This window comes from Carcharodon carcharias (assembly GCF_017639515.1).
Source record: "Carcharodon carcharias isolate sCarCar2 chromosome 38 unlocalized genomic scaffold, sCarCar2.pri SUPER_38_unloc_1, whole genome shotgun sequence".
NCBI classification, from domain to species: Eukaryota; Metazoa; Chordata; class Chondrichthyes; order Lamniformes; family Lamnidae; genus Carcharodon; species Carcharodon carcharias.
This window is the reverse complement of record NW_024470775.1, coordinates 1,477,330-1,494,872: the sequence shown is the minus strand read 5'-3', so window position 1 is coordinate 1,494,872 and position 17,543 is coordinate 1,477,330.

Below are 17,543 nucleotides of genomic sequence, written 5' to 3'. Positions count from 1 at the left end.
ACGCCAAGGGACGATTGTTAGATTATTTTTTTGATATAAATTAGTACTTATGTGGCGTTAAAGTTAATTGACACTTCTCTCCCAAAGCCTTGATAATCTCCAGACTTTGCTGTATTTAGGCATAAACGGCTCAGTATTTGAGGAGTTGCAAATGTTCTGTCCATTGAGCAATCGTCATCGAACATCCCCAATTCTGAACATATGGTGGATGAAAGGTGATATGTGATGCACCTAAGGGTGCTTAAACCTGGGCACAATCCAAAGCATCTCCTGCAGTGACATCCTTGAACTGAGATGAACTATCTGCAACTACAACTACCATATTCATTTTTACCAGATATGATTCCATCCGACGGAGAGTTTTCCCGTTTATTTGCAATGACTCCAGTTATTTGAGGGTGCCTTGATGCCAAAAATTATCAAATACTGCCTTGATATTAAGTGTGGGCACTGTCACGTCACATCTGAAGTTCAGCTCTTGTCTCCATGTTTGGACCATGGCTGTGATGCTATTCACAACTGAATGAATCTTTTGGAATCCAAACTGAGCCTCAGTGAGCAGATTACTTGTGATCAGATGCCGCTTTATGAACCCGTCCATTACTTTCTTTTTCATCAAATGTAGGCTGATGCCACAGTTAATGAACAGGCTGGGTTTGTGCAGCGTTTTTGTGAATCACATACCTGGGCGACTTTTCACATATTTGGGTAGATGCCTGTGTTGAATCTGTACTGGAGCAACATTGGTATGGCACAGGATACTTTCGGGTTCAGAAGCCTTCAGTACAATACTGGAATATTCTTGGTACCCACTGTCTCGCAGTATCCAGAGGTTCAGTGGCTTCCTGATATCACGGAGAGTGAGAGCACTTGGCTGAAGACTGTCATCTGTGATATTGGGAACGTACCGAGGAGGCCAAGGTGGCTCATCCACTCGGTACCTCTAGAGGAAGATTTTTGCGAATGCGTCAGCTTTACATTTTCTACTGATGTTTTGGGCCCTCTCAGTTTTGGTGGTGTGGATAATTGTGGAACATGCTTATGCAGTGAGCACAATTCGTTGGAGGCTTTCCAGAAGCTAAAGAATGTTTACAGAAAACAACGAATGCATCCATTGTTTCTTTAGGCTCCACCTTCAGCACTCTTGAGATGAAGCAAATCCATTCCCGCGAATTATTTAATCTTTAGTCCAGTTCATAATTCAAACAATAACTTTTTCCCGAAAACTATTTATTTAGTTTCGCTCCCCCGCTTCACAAGTCCCTTGGTTGCCTAGCTTTTCTAGGAAATATTTTGTATGTTCTCCGGTGACGACAGGTGAAAAGTTACTGTTTCGTTTCTATCTCTTTCCCTATTCCCCATGTCTGATGTAGACGGTGCATTTTTTTCCTTAAATACTCGCCATTGATGTCCACTGACAATTCTTTTCCTATATTTTTGCAATGCATCAATGCCAACTTGCCTCTCTTAATTCATAATTTCCTTTCTCCAGATTGGAGAACCGAGTTTTAGATTTCAGCATATCACTGTCATACTTATTGCGAAATTCTTTCACTTTATTGTGACTATTTCCCAAAGACAACTTGAAAGCGTGGAAATCCATTGAGTATTTCTCATGGCATAGCACTAAGTCCTGTCTAGCTCGATCCCTAGTTGGCTCCTCAACGTACTGGTTCAGAAACCAATCTCGTATACATCCAATGAATATCTCTTCCAGGTAATTAGTGCTGATTTGGTTAACCACGGCCTTTTTGTAAACTGTAGTTTCTCATTTTCCTGCTTTAACGATGTTAAATCGAATTTCCTGCAAAATACCGTGCCACTAATTAGCAGCGTTGTTTGCTGCTCCCACCAATATCTAATCCCCTTGACGTTCCCAGCTCCTCACAAATTGGCCCATCATCGTTTGATTAAAGATCCGCTCTGAAAAATAATACCTTACCTTACTAAGAGTGCTACACAGCCTGCTTTTCATTTTTGCTTAAAGCCGCTCGAAGCTGCATTTCGAAGGATCAAATATTCTGGGTCAATGCTTGTGGCGAATATGCTGTCATGCCATTCAGCCAGTACAAAGCGAAATTCAAAAGCTTCGACTTCGTCATTGATCTTGGACTAAGTCTCTATTTTAACGTTTGAGTTGTCACATTCTTCAGCAACTGTAATCAATGCCTTCCTAATATCAGATGTTTGGTAACATCTTGCATTCCCACTCTACACTCAACAGCCCACCAACGGTCTGACAATTACTTTATACAGCAAGGATCTGCTCTCAATAAATGCCATCAATTATTTCAAACTGAAAATGTTTAAATTCGCTGCACAACTCGAAAGCAATGTTATGGTTTTAGAACTACACTTTGCCATATCTTGCAATGCCAGACATAAGTTGTGGCAGCCTCATGGAGTTAAAACGCCTCGACGGTTGTGATGAAAAGGGCAGGCCTGTCCGACTCGTTTCTGATCATTAATGTTTATCTGATTGTTGTGTCCCTGCCTCTTACAGTCAGTGATGCTAAGGCCAAGCCCATCTGGCGCATCATTGAGAGTATCAGACAGGCCTTTCCAAATGTTGCCCTGAATCAGCAGAAAATGAATTAAATCCTCCCTTCAATTCAAATCTTCAGAAGTCAGATCAACCTAACGAAGCACAAGGTATATCTGATCTTTATCACTCAGACCAGGGGCATTGAAAGGAATAGGCGCAAGGGGTATTGCAGCCTTCACCTTTACAATAACGTTTATGGTCATCACCTGCAACGCCATCATCGAAATTAGCTCATTTTGAATAAGAGAGCCAATAAAATGGTCAGCAGTGTATTAGTTATTGATGCATGTGACATATCCTTGCAAATTGGCTCGAATTTAGCTCTAATGTTGATTAATCCAAGAAATGATTCATGGTTGTGTTCATAAGGTCTTGCATGTGTTCGACAAAATCTGAGTTATTATCAACTAGAGCTGAACGGCTTCTAAAATGCCTGTCAACGTTGCTAGTCATTTTTTCTTCACATTGTTTATTTATATGTGCTTACTCATCTAGTACCTTCATTTATGGAACATTCACTTTGTTTCAATGCATTTTGTTGGGTTTCGAATATGCTCCTTGGATAATTCGATGACATTGCAATCTTTCATTGAGATGTTTGCAGGCTTTGCCGCATTCCTTGCATAATTTGCGTGTGGATTCTGAGCCGTAAGATTTGCTGCGGAATCAAAAAGCTGCATCAGGGATTTTTCATGTGCAATAGGCAATTTGTTTCAACTTTTTATCCATTTGGCATTTCCAATGAGGTTAAGTATTCTGAAAGGTTTCGTTCACATTATCGTTTGGAAAGACATAGGGACTGCCCATTATTTTCACAGGCCGCCTCCTCGCTGTAATGTCTATCATCTACATGTTGAATAAATCTGGCCAACTTGATGGACCATAGATGACTTCTTCAGTGGGAAATGCGGCGGAAGAATTCACTATTTCATCAGCCTGTGTAGGTTTTACACTAACGTCCTCTTCCTCAGATTCGGTGGAACATTCGCTGGAGTTCATTAATTCAATATTTCACAGATTTGCCGAGAAACGTTTAAAAGCCTTCTACTTTTCCAGAGAACATTTCAAGGTTTTCTCATTCTCTTGTTTTTTTTCTGTCTTTTCTTCACACCCGAGCAATATTTCCCCCATTGTCTCTGTCTCTGCTCGCGCTAGCAATTGAATCCTAAATACGAATTGGGCACCTCGTTTGTATCACTTAAACAGACGCCTTCAAACATAGTCATTAATGAAAGGTCACCGCATTCACAGGTCATCCAGCGAAGTCCGTATTCCACCCTCAATGTGCATTGCCAGGCGAGCTCGCCAAACTTTTCCATATGCGAGGCACAGCTCTGTCTACCACACTCTAACAACGAAGCACATGCACCTTGGTCCCTCCATTCTATCACATTCTTTAGGACAGTGACATTCCATCTCTATTTCCCCACGCTACACCTTCTTCCAAACTGAATTATTTTACATTGCAATATATTAAATTGCATCTGCTAATCTCCTGCCTATTTTGCTCGTCCCTCCATGTCTTAATGCAGCAGATTCGTATCATCGTCACCGGTTAACTCCCAACATTTGTGCATAACTAACACATTTTCAGACGTTTTGCTGTATTCCAAGATCCAACTGGTTTATATCGAGCAAAAATATCACAAACCCGGATTCGTTGGAAACACAACTGGCCACCATCATCCAGACTGAAACAAAACGTCTACAAACAGTGTCTGTTTTCTGTGCATTACTGAATTGGATGTAATTGGAAAGCGACCCATTCCTTTCCACAACCCGTGCTTTTGTCCTCTTTAATGAGCCTAAATTTTCTTAAGCAGCCTTATCTGTTATAAGTTGTCAAATAATATCTCAAAATCATCTTCACTATGTATTCTCTTCATTACTCTTCTCTGCTGTGATATCAAAATGCAATTAATTTGTTCAAGCATGTTCTTGTTGTAAGGCATGGTGTTACAAACCAGTGATCATTCTTAATTAACAGCAACAATCGCAAATTCCCGGCTAGATCTTGGCATTCAGGGCAGGTGTAATTATTCTTTTAGTGCTGCAGCTGAACATTGAGAGCTGAGATTTAGAGAGAGCGGGGAGCTGAATACGAGCAGGTGATATTTTAAAAAAGAGGGGGAGTTGAGGCGCCAAGGCAGAAATGTAAAAAGAGCGGCAGCTGAACTGCCAGAGGAGAGATTTAAAAAGAGCGAAAGAATTAGATAGTCAAAGCACAGTTTAGAAAGAGGCTGTTACCCCATAACAGAGTTAGAAAATAGTGGGAGCTAGATAATCAAAACACACATTGGAAAGTAGACGGTGCTCTTCCCCCAGAGCAAAGACCTATAAAAGTGCGGGAGCTAAATAGCTAGAGCATAGTTTTAAATGAAGCAGGACGTATTAGCTGCAACAGTGATTTGACTTTAGTAGAACAGAGCTATCTGACTGGAGAAATGGGAAGCGCCGTAGCTGTGCAGCTACAGAAACAAGGATAATTTATTATTATTCATTGAGGGGGTCTTGGCATCAATAGATCGCACAGCGTTTATTACCCAGACGTAAGTACCCTTTAGAAGTTGGTTCTAAGGTACCTTCTTGAATGTAGCAGTCCCTCCGGTAACCCTAAACCCATTGTGCTTTTAGGGAGGGATTTCCTGGAATTTGAAGCAACGACAATTAAGAAACAGGAATATCTTTTCAAAACAGGCTAGTGAGTAGCTTGTTGTGGAACTTGCAGATTGTTGTGTTCCCATGCACCTGCTGCCCGTTATCCTTCTAGATGGTTGCGGTCATCGGTTTGGACGGTAATGTCTAAGGTGACTAAGAGAACCCCTGCTGTGCACCTTGCAGATAGTACACAATGCTGCTATTTTTCGTCAGTGGTGGATGGAGCCAAGGTTTATTGATGTGGTGTCAATCAACTGCTGATTGTTCATGCTTCTTGACTGCTATTGGAGCTGACCACATCCATGCAAATGGAGTGTACACCATCACAATTCTACCTTGGGCCTTGTATTTGCTGGAAAGGAATTATGGAGCAAGGAGCTGTTTTACACACCGCAGGATTTCTTGCATCTGCACTGCATTTGTAGACGTTGTGTTTATATGGCCAACCTAGTTCTGTTTCTGGTCAATGATAACCGTAAAAATGCTGATAATGTGGCTTTCAGTGATGGTAATGCCATGGAAGGTTAACGGGCGATGGATTGATTTTCTCTTTTGGAGATAGTCATTGCCTGGTACCTGTACGGTGTGACTGTCCTTTGCTAATTGTCAGCCAAAGCCTGAACATGCTGCATTTGGCCATGGACAACCTTCTTAACTCAGAAGTCCCGAACTTTATTGAACATTTCGCAATCGTCAGCGAACATCCCTTTTTTCCGACCTGAAGATGGAGAGAAGGGCATTGATGAGGGAGCTAAATATCTTTGAGCCTCGGGCACTACCCTGAGGAAGTATTGTTCTCTCAGGAACTAAAAGGACTGGGAGCTGAGCAGTCGGGGTGTCTATTTAGAAAGTGCACGTGCCGAAACGCCAGAACAAACATTTAAGAAAGAGTAAAAACAGAATTACCTGGAAAAACTCAGCAGGTCTGGCAGCATCGGCGGAGAAGAGAAGAGTTGACGTTTCGAGTCCTCATGACCCTTCGACAGAACTTGCGTTCGAGTCCAAGAAAGAGTTGAAATATAAGCTGGTTTAAGGTGTGTGTGTGGGGGGCGGAGAGATAGAGAGACAAAGAGGTGGAGGGGGGGGCGGTGGTGGGAGGGTGTGATTGTAGGGACAAACAAGCAGTGATAGAAGCAGATCATCAAAAGATGTCAACGACAATAGTACAATGGAACACGTAGGTGTTAAAATTAAAGTTGGTGATATTATCTAAACGAATGTGCTAATTAGGAATGGATGGTAGGGCACTCAAGGTATAGCTCTAGTGGGTTTTTTTTTATATAATGGAAATAGGTGGCAAAAGGAAAATCTTCATAATTTATTGGAAAAAAAAGGGGAAGGGGGAAACAGAAAGGGGGTGAGGATGGGGGAGGGAGCTTACGACCTAAAGTTGTTGAATTCAATATTCAGTCCAGAAGGTTGTAAAGTCCCTAGTCGGAAGATGAGGTGTTGTTCCTTCAGTTTGCGTTGGGCTTCAATGGAACAATGCAGCAAGCCAAGGACTGACATGTGGGCAAGAGGGCAGGGTGGAGTGTTGAAATGGCAAGCGACAGGGAGGTTTGGGTCATTCTTGTGGACAGACCGCAGGTGTTCTGCAAAGCGGTCGCCCAGTTTACGTTTGGTCTCTCCAATGTAGAGGAGACCACATTGGGAGCAACGGATGCAGTAGACTAAGTTGGGGGAAATGCAAGTGAAATGCTGCTTCACTTGAAAGGAGTGTTTGGGTCCTTGGACGGTGAGGAGAGAGGAAGTGAAGGGGCAGGTATTGCATTTTTTGCGTGGACATGGGGTGGTGCCATAGGTGGGGGTTGAGGAGTAGGGGGTGATGGAGGAGTGGACCAGGGTGTCCCAGAGGGAGCGATCCCTACGGAATGCCGATAAGGGGGGTGAAGGGAAAATGTGTTTGGTGGTGGCATCATGCTGGAGTTGGCGGAAATGGCGGAGGATGATCCTTTGAATGCGGAGGCTGGTGGGGTAATAAGTGAGGACAAGGGGGACCCTATCATGTTTCTGGGAGGGAGGAGAAGGCGTGAGGGCGGATGCGCGGGAGATGGGCCGGACACGGTTGAGGGCCCTGTCAAACACGGTGGGTGGAAAACCTCGGTTAAGGAAGAAGGAGCACATGTCAGAGGAACTGTTTTTCAATGTAGCATCATCGGAACAGATGCGACGGAGGCGAAGGAACTGAGAGAATGGGATGGAATCCTTACAGGAAGCAGGTTGTGAGGAGCTGTAGTCGAGATAGCTGTGGGAGTCGGTGGGTTTGTAATGGATATTGGTGGACAGTCTATCACCAGAGATTGAGACAGAGAGGTCAAGGAAGGGAAGGGAAGTGTCAGAGATGGACCACGTGAAAATGATGGAGGGGTGGAGATTGGAAGCAAAATTAATAAATTTTTCCAAGTCCTGACAGGAGCATGAAGCGGCACCGAAGTAATCATCGATGTACCGGAGAAAGAGTTGTGGAAGGGGGCCGGAGTAGGACTGCAACAAGGAATGTTCCACATACCCCATAAAGAGACAGGCAAAGCTGGGGCCCATGCGGGTACCCATAGCCACACCTTTTATTTGGAGGAAGTGAGAGGAGTTGAAGAAGAAATTGTTCAGTGTGAGAACAAGTTCAGCCAGACGGAGGAGAGTATTGGTGGATGGGGATTGTTCGGGCCTCTGTTCGAGGAAGAAGCTAAGGGCCCTCAGACCATCCTGGTGGGGGATGGAGGTGTAGAGGGATTGGACGTCCATGGTGAAGAGTAAGCGGTTGGGGCCAGGGAACTGGAAATTGTTGATGTGACGTAAGGTGTCAGAGGAATCACGGATGTAGGTGGGAAGGGACTGGACAAGGGGAGAGAGAAGGGAGTCAAGATAACGAGAAATGAGTTCTGTGGGGCAGGAGCAAGCTGAGACGATCGGTCTACCGGGGCAGTTCTGTTTGTGGATTTTGGGTAGGAGATAGAAGCGGGCCGTCCGAAGTTGGGCGACTATCAGGTTGGAAGCTGTGGGAGGGAGATCCCCAGAGGAGATAAGGTCACTGACAGTCCTGGAAACAATGGCTTGATGTTCAGTGGTGGGGTCATGGTCCAGGGAGAGGCAGGAGGAAGTGTCTGCGAGTTGACGCTCAGCCTCCGCGAGGTAGAGGTCAGTGCGCCAGACAACAACAACACCACCCTTGTCAGCGGGTTTGATGACAATGTCAGGGTTGGACCTGAGAGAATGGAGTGCAGTAAGTTCAGAGAGAGACAGGTTAGAATGGGTGAGAGGAGCAGAGAAATTGAGACGACTAATGTCGCGCCGACAGTTCTCAATGAAAAGATCGAGAGAAGGTAAGAATCCAGAGGGAGGGGTCCAGGTGGAGGGAGAATATTGGAGATGGGTAAAAGGATCCTTTGAACTGGGAGAGGACTCCTGCCCAAAGAAGTGAGCCCGGAAACAAAGACGGCAGAAGAAGAGTTCAGTATCATGCCGAGCCCGAAATTCATTGAGGTGAGGGCGTAAGGGTATGAAACTAAGTCCTTTGCTGAGCACTGAACGTTCATCATCGGAGAGGGGAAGGTCAGGGGGTATAGTGAATACACGGCTGGGGTTGGGATTGGAAGAAAGGGTGGGGACGGAGGAACAGGCAGGGGTGGGGGGTCCTAGATGGGTGTTGGTGTCGATGAGTTGTTGTAGCTTGCGTTCCTTAGCACTTGAGAGAAAGAGAAAAAGTTTCTTGTTGAGGCGTCGGATGAGCCGAAGGATAAAATGAAACTGGGGGCACGTGCAGCTTTGAAAAAGGGTACGGCGGTGCTGCCAGAGGGAGAGGTCGAGTGTGTTCATATGGCAGCGCATGGCACTGAGTGTGCATTTCAGAATGTGACGGGAACAGCAGTCCGAGAAACGTTTTATGTCACGGAGATACCTGTAATCCTGGGTGGGTTCGAAACATGAGGGGTGGAATTTCAGTTGAAATCCAAGTGGGGTAAGTCGGAGACGGAGACAGTCACTGAGAAAGGAGATATGGCTGTGAAAGCGGGTTTTAGTAAACACCTTGTCAAACACTAGGAGGGAAATGGAAAGCAATGAAGGTGAGCAAGACAACAGAGAGAAATCTTGTCGCAGAGAGGAACAGAACTTCTTCAAGGAGGTAGGCATTTCTTGAAGAGCAGTGGCAGTCAGTTAAACACAGAGATAAAAAAAAAAACTGCGGATGCTGGAAATCCAAAACAAAAACAGAATTAACTGTAAAAACTCAGCAGGTCTGGCAGCATCGCCGGAGAAGAAAAGAGTTGACGTTTCGAGTCCTCATGACCCTTCGACAGAACTTGCGTTCGAGTCCAAGAAAGAGTTGAAATATAAGCTGGTTTAAGGTGTGTGTGTGGGGGGCGGAGAGATAGAGAGACAAAGAGGTGGAGGGGGGGTGGGGGGGGGTGTGATTGTAGTGACAAACAAGCAGTGATAGAAGCAGATCATCAAAAGATGTCAACGACAATAGTACAATAGAACACATAGGTGTTAAAATTAAAGTTGGTGATATTATCTAAACGAATGTGCTAATTAAGAATGGATGGTAGGGCACTCAAGGTATAGCTCTAGTGGGTTTTTTTTATATAATGGAAATAGGTGGGAAAAGGAAAATCTTTATAATTTATTGGAAAAAAAGGGGGAAGGGGGAAACAGAAAGGGGGTGGGGATGGGGGAGGGAGCTTACAACCTAAAGTTTTTGAATTCAATATTCATTCCAGAAGGCTGTTAAGTCCCTAGTCGGAAGATGAGGTGTTGTTCCTCCAGTTTGCGTTGGGCTTCAATGGAACAATGCAGCAAGCCAAGGACTGACATGTGGGCAAGAGAGCAGGGTGGAGTGTTGAAATGGCAAGCGACAGGGAGGTTTGGGTCATTCTTGTGGACAGACCGCAGGTGTTCTGCAAAGCGGTCGCCCAGTTTACGTTTGGTCTCTCCAATGTAGAGGAGACCACATTGGGAGCAACGGATGCAGTAGACTAAGTTGGGGGAAATGCAAGTGAAATGCTGCTTCACTTGAAAGCAGTGTTTGGGTCCATGGACGGTGAGGAGAGAGGAAGTGAAGGGGCAGGTATTGCATTGTTTGCGTGGACATGGGGTGTTGCCATAGGAGGGGGTTGAGGAGTAGGGGGTGATGGAGGAGTGGACCAGGGTGTCCCAGAGGGAGCGATCCCTACGGAATGCCGATAAGGGGGGTGAAGGGAAGATGTGTTTGGTGGTGGCATCATGCTGGAGTTGGCGGAAATGGCGGAGGATGATCCATTGAATGCAGAGGCTGGTTGGGTGATAAGTGAGGACAAGGGGGACCCTATCATGTTTCTGGGAGGGAGGAGAAGGCGTGAGGGCAGATGCGCGGGAGATGGGCCGGACACGGTTGAGGGCCCTGTCAACGACGGTGGGTGGAAAACCTCGGTTAAGGAAGAAGGAGCACATGTCAGAGGAACTGTTTTTCAATGTAGCATCATCGGAACAGATGCGACGGAGGCGAAGGAACAGAGAGAATGGGATGGAGTCCTTACAGGAATTTATTAATTTTGCTTCCAATCTTCTCCCCTCCATCATTTTCACGTGGTCCATCTCTGACACTTCCCTTCCCTTCCTTGACCTCTCTGTCTCAATCTCTGGTGATAGACTGTCCACCAATATCCATTACAAACCCACCGACTCCCACAGCTATCTCGACTACAGCTCCTCACACCCTGCTTCCTGTAAGGACTCCATCCCATTCTCTCAGTTCCTTCGCCTCCGTCGCATCTGTTCCGATGATGCTACATTCAAAAACAGTTCCTCTGACATGTGCTCCTTCTTCCTTAACCGAGGTTTTCCACCCACGGTCATTGACAGGGCCCTCAACCGTGTCCGGCCCATCTCCCGCGCATCCGCCCTCACGCCGTCTCCTCCCTCCCAGAAACATGATAGGGTCCCCCTTGTCCTCACTTATTACCACACCAGCCTCCACATTCAAAGGATCATCCTCCACCATTTCCGCCAACTCCAGCATGATGCCACCACCAAACACATCTTCCCCTCACCTCCCTTATCGGCATTCCGTAGGGATCGCTCCCTCCGGGACACCCTGGTCCACTCCTCCATCACCCCCTACTCCTCAACCCCCTCCTATGGCACCACCCCATGTCCATGCAAAAAATGCAATACCTGCCCCTTCACTTCCTCTCTCCTCACCGTCCAAGGACCCAAACACTCCTTTCAAGTGAAGCAGCATTTCACTTGCATTTCCCCCAACTTAGCCTACTGCATCCGTTGCTCCCAATGTGGTCTCCTCTACATTGGAGAGACCAAACATAAACTGGGCGACCGCTTTGCAGAACACCTGCGGTCTGTCTGCAAGAATGACCCAAACCTCCCTGTCGCTTGCCATTTCAACACTCCACCCTGCCCTCTTGCCCACATGTCAGTCCTTGGCTTGCTGCATTGTTCCATTGAAGCCCAAGGCAAACTGGAGGAACAGCACCTCATCTTCCGAAAAGGGACTTTACAGCCTTCTGGACTGAATATTGAATTCAACAACTTTAGGTTGTAAGCTCCCTCCCCCATCCCCACCCCCTTTCTGTTTCCCCCTTCCCCTTTTGTTTCCAATAAATTATAAAGATTTCCCTTTTCCCACCTAATTCCATTATATAAAAAAAACCCACTAGAGCTATACCTTGAGTGCCCTACCATCCATTCTTAATTAGCACATTCGTTTAGATAATATCACCAACTTTAATTTTAACACCTATGTGTTCTATTGTACTGTTGTCGTTGACATCTTTTGATGATCTGCTTCAATCACTGCTTGTGTGTCCCTACAATCACACCCCCCCACCCCCCCCCCCACCCCACCTCTTTGTCTCTCTATCTCTCCGCCCCCCACACGCACACCTTAAACCAGCTTATATTTCAACTCTTTCTTGGACTCGAACGCAAGTTCTGTCGAAGGGTCATGAGGACTCGAAACGTCAACTCTTTTCTTCTCCGCCGATGCTGCCAGACCTGCTGAGTTTTTCCAGGTAATTCTGTTTTTGTTTTGGATTTCCAGCATCCGCAGTTTTTTTTTGTTTTTATTTAAAAAACGAGTGCTAGCTGAACGGCGGTGTGGGCATTTAGTAATTCAGAGCCTAAGCAGCCAGTGCGAAGATATCAGAAACACTGTAGCTGCTAGATAAGACGGATCACGTATGTTTTGCTGTCAGAGCAATTAAAGACTGGCAATAGTTGCACTTCTTGCCTGCTATGCCCCTCATGCAATGACCAAATCATTCTTGTTTTTAATGTTAATTTATTCAAGGACAGCAGTTGTAGTTTTCTATTTAATACCGCTTTAATTGGCAGTTGTTCTGGCCAATCATTTTACTGGGTAATTAGAGTGGTTAATGAGAAATCATCAAGCGGATTGTGTATTAATATCTGAGAAAAGTGAATGACCCAGATAACAGGGAGAAGCCGGAGGAGTGGCTGCCGGCCGGACCTTCCTTCGAAAAAACAATAAGTAAAGGACGGGCCAAATGATCTGCTTCTGTGCTGTTGCTCGTCTGTGGTTGCATTCTACGAACGGCATTTAAGTTATGTACATGAAAAGATTATGCGACAAGAAGAATTACATTACATTTTTTCACATTCAATATGTGTAAGGTATACAAATAAGGAAGTTGATGCTAGGACCATGTGTGGTCGGACGTTTCTTGGCTGGGAATTCGTGCAGATACCTGGTTCAAGCGTCACTCACTATATTGATGAGTGGATATCAAGTTAAACATAATAAAACTTTTGGGAATTATGATAACAGCCATTTGGTGGCTGTGTGTGTGAAAGGACCAGATAACATGAAACAGAGAGTGATGTGAATGAACATGTGGGAAGGTGGTCGCCGCATTAATTGTGAAATAACAAGTATGAGCTATTTGTGCTTTCAAATGAAACGAAGGTAAATAGGACTTAGCAGTTTTGAATAAAATATATGGAGCCGTATCACAGCCATATGGATCGTGGGAATATGTGATTAATTGTGCCAATTCCTGTCCTCTCACAAAACAAGTGATGACCAGGCCTTCCTTGTTTTAATCATGTGAGGTACATGGAACTCTGAGAATCAGCTCTTAGTGCAACTGTTCGATATTTGGAGAGGGCCAAACTTAATGAAACTTGCTCTGAAAAATTCCCCTATGTATTATTTGGCCCAGAATAGATGTTGCAGGAAATTTCTCATGTTTGTATATGTTACATTTGTCGAGTTATTGTGATCCAGCTGGTGACGTTTTGGGTGTTCTCTTGTTGATAAGAACAACTGTTCCAATGTATGCAAGGGTGTCAGAATCTGGCATCACAATTCATCCTTTCAAACTCTGCAACGTTAACAGGGGCTCTTCAGTACTTTTATTATTAATTGTTTTATTCTTATTTTCACGACATACATTTCACAATTGATTACAGTATCCTGTGAAATTGAGTTAAATTGAAATTATATTAGAAAAGAGCATTTTAGTAGGATATTAAATGTTGTTACAAGCATTTTTCTAACATGAGTACATTCAGGGCAAAACGTTTATGTCCTCCTGTGAAGGTCAATGTGTCTTCAGCTCTATTTTGCATAGCTTTACGCACAGTTTTGCAAGGTACTGCATTCCGTTCTTCATTTCCTCCCTAAACTTAGCCTGTGTCAGCACATAAATGAATGTATTTGTGCAGGAACTGAGGACCCCAAGCATGAATCCAACTGACTTAAGCTCATTTGTGTCAGAATTCGATGTGATTGTTGCACGCAGAGTGATAAGATATATAAGTGGAGCTGTCCAGAGCAGTATAAAGCTGCCAGTTATACTGAAGAGCAAAACAATGGACTTTCTTCAGCTTTCAATTACAGAATCATTGCGATGTTCTCCATTGCTGCAACCGTGGAGACCCCTGCGAACTTTACTGGCTGCCAAAATACGTCTAGCCGTCAAAACATTTAGCAACAGAATTAGAAAGAATGGAACAAGGTAAGAGTGAACACGTCAAATACAACCCATTCGGCACAAATGAAAAATGTCTGTTTAAGGACACAACCACGATTTACATTGTCCATTATATAAGGTGGTTCATGCGCAAAGTACCAGGGAATGTTTATCAAACAACTCAACACACTCACCATTGATATGACAGCTACTGCTGTTGTCTCCATGCAATATTGTTTTCGCAGCTTCTTACAACATATGACAACAAAATGATCGAAGGTGAACACCACTGTGAACCAAACTGAGGCTGATGTGACTATATTGAACAGTGTCAACTTCAGTTGGCACACGGTGCCCTTGGTCAAGAATAAAACAGGGAAGTAAATATTCAGCGTATTCTTCAGAATGGCTTCAGCACAAACAACCAGATGATCCGCTGTGGCCATGGCGACAATATAGTGGGTACTACATTTGGAGAGGCCACACTTTCGTCGGGAAAGAATTACAATCGCGACAACATTAACTGTAGGGGAGGGATAGAGAGACCAGGAGATATACAACACAGATGGACATGATTATTTTTTTTTCCTGTTGCAGCAAAGAATCGTGCAATTGACCTAAATATGCACAGTCAGCTTTTTGAGGCGTCCATGTACTAAATGTTAACTGGAACAAGTCAAAGTGCATGTGGAAGAAAAAAACAACCGTTGATAATTCTTCTTTTGAAAGGAAAATCTTCAATGTAAACAGTGCAAACGTTGTCAAATAACGCTTGAGATTGCTGGGGGCAAATGTGACCTGGACAATTTGAAAGCACACAAACGGCAGGGCATGGTGAATATTAAAAGGTAAGTGGGAGAAGAAAAGAGTCAATTCATGTCTGTTGATACAATGTGAAATGTAAAATCGATGCGCAAAAGAGAATCTGAGCCATGTAGCATATACTCTGGAAGAGGTAGTAGTGCAAAGCGTGCTGGTGGTCTATGGATGTGATAAGTACTGGGAAGTGTTACTGTGCAACATCACTTACAGCTTGAAGTATAATATTGCCCATGGACACGAACATTCTCTGAACGATTGTGAGGGTAAAGATGGAATAATAAAAGCAGAGGACCAAAAATTGGTCACTGAGCTACATAAAAGACCAGCATAGATGAGGCCGAATGCAAGTTTACACATTCGTCATCGCAGTGGCTGTACAATGACAATCAGTACAAGGTGATATTCTTATGCAGGTTCCCAGGGAAAAGTTTTAATTTGGGATGACAGCTTTGAAAACGCCAGGAAATGGATAAAAAATAAAGTTTGAGTTTCTCTTGACCTTGTAGGCTGCAGTGGACAGGGTGGAAGCATTAGAATTCAAAGATTTTTTGAGACAATTGCAACTTAAATATATGTCAAAATGAAAAATAACCTTCATTTACCCGATAACTTTTATTATTTGAGCAAACCTAATATTTATATTCCAGAATGATAAGCATTTAAACCGAGAGACATAATTATCTGTACGGTATTGTGAATTATAAAAGGATGTTTAGCCAAAATATCAGCACTTGAAACTGTACTGGCCAGCACAGTAAATAAGGAAACACTTAAACCAATACCGTAATTTGAACAATTATATATATCGAAGCAGCCAGAGTTTAAATAAATTAATTATCTGAAATATTGTCCAATAAATTACCATTATATTCCCAGAATATTCCTCCGAGGTAAAGGTTGAAATGCCTCAGGGATGAACCACTCATTATCTACCGAATGAGGTAGTGAATTATCCAAACCATTATTCTATATTTAGCTAGCAAATTAAGTATACAGACATCAAATATGTTAACAACATAATACCCTGCTAAATAAACTAGAGACATGACTATGTATATATGCCCCTGAATAACCCTTTGCTCTCTGCAACTGCAATCTGCTTCTACCCTGTTATTGATATGCTGTTTGTGAAAAGGAACATGGAGCAGGTGCAGTGGACTTTGGTTTATGTGCCTCTTGGTATCTTTACTGCAAACACCCGAGTTTGAAGAACTACTGAGCGAGGGCGTTTTCTCCACGGTCCAAAATCCATATAACTTTCACAACAATGTTCTATTCGCAATGTAAGTACAAAATAACAATATTCTATGGCATATTTTGCATGCAAAACTGATACTTAAGGGATAATTCATTTCACTGAATGTGCGAATGTTCTGGCGAACGCACCACTGAGTGCGATCCACTGCATTGTGTTTGTGCAGCAGCAGTTATACTAGAGAAGTGACACAGATCCTCCAGTGCAGTTTCAAAACGCTAACCGTGATTAAGACCATAAAAAAAACATTACAATTAGTAGACAGCGGCCAGGATTTTACTATTTTCGGCAGCGTGAAATTGGAGAAATGTAAAAATAGCCCTTTTCCTACTCACCCTCCCTGAGACCATCTCGCGCTCCACAACTCGTTAAATTCCTTATCGGGGAGTAGGCAACAAGTGATGCAATTGGGGTCCACGTGGAATCGGCAGTGAAAGCCTGAACATCGTGTGGCAGAGGGTAATGTTGTGAATGGAAAGTCGTTATGGCTGCAAGCTCAAGACCACCTGCTCTCAGAAACTGTTTTTCCAAAAATATTTTATGTTGAACGCTCAGGCAAGAAACAAAAATGTGAAATATAAACATGAAGGCGCTTCCACCTTCCCAGGCACAAACGGTTGCTGCATTTAATCATGGTCCCATAGGCAGAAACTCTCTTCCGCGCGATTCTCGCCTGATGGTAGCTGCCCAGCAACATTTTTTTCTCTCGTCTGGGCCATGCCAATTGCAAAGCACAAGTCAAGAAAACATGTGATTGTGTGGTTCATAAACTCAATAACTTGCTAATTAGCAACTTGTAAAAGATGGGCCCTCCCGTACTCCATGTGCAACTGGGAGATTTATGTACGTGACGTCATTATACCCGATGCACGTCATTGATCTTCGTGCGGATTCGTCAATTATGAGCGGGTTGTGTAGTGGGGATTGGAGGTTTTGGTGGGTGAGGGGGTGGGGCAGGGGGAGTGCATTTGAGGACGAAAATTCCATCCAAATATTCCGAAGTGAATTTAAAATATACGTTCTTAGTTAGGGGCCAGTGTTCTCCGAAATAATTTACATCTAATCCTGCACTTTTAGTTAATCTTTGTTGAGTTGGAACAAAATAAACAGCCAGGGCCGTCATTACAATGCAAAAAGGAGATCAATACGCATAGATTCGTCATCCTGCAACATTTTACTTTCTTCGGATATATTTACAAGATTAGCACTTTTATTTCAGTTTTCACTAATTCTCCTTGAAAGTAAGGGTTTTCTAGTGTTGCAGTCCATGTGCAGCTGCTTCAGACACAATGCTACGAGCGAAGGATTTCCAGGTTTCGATCCAGTGACCGTCATC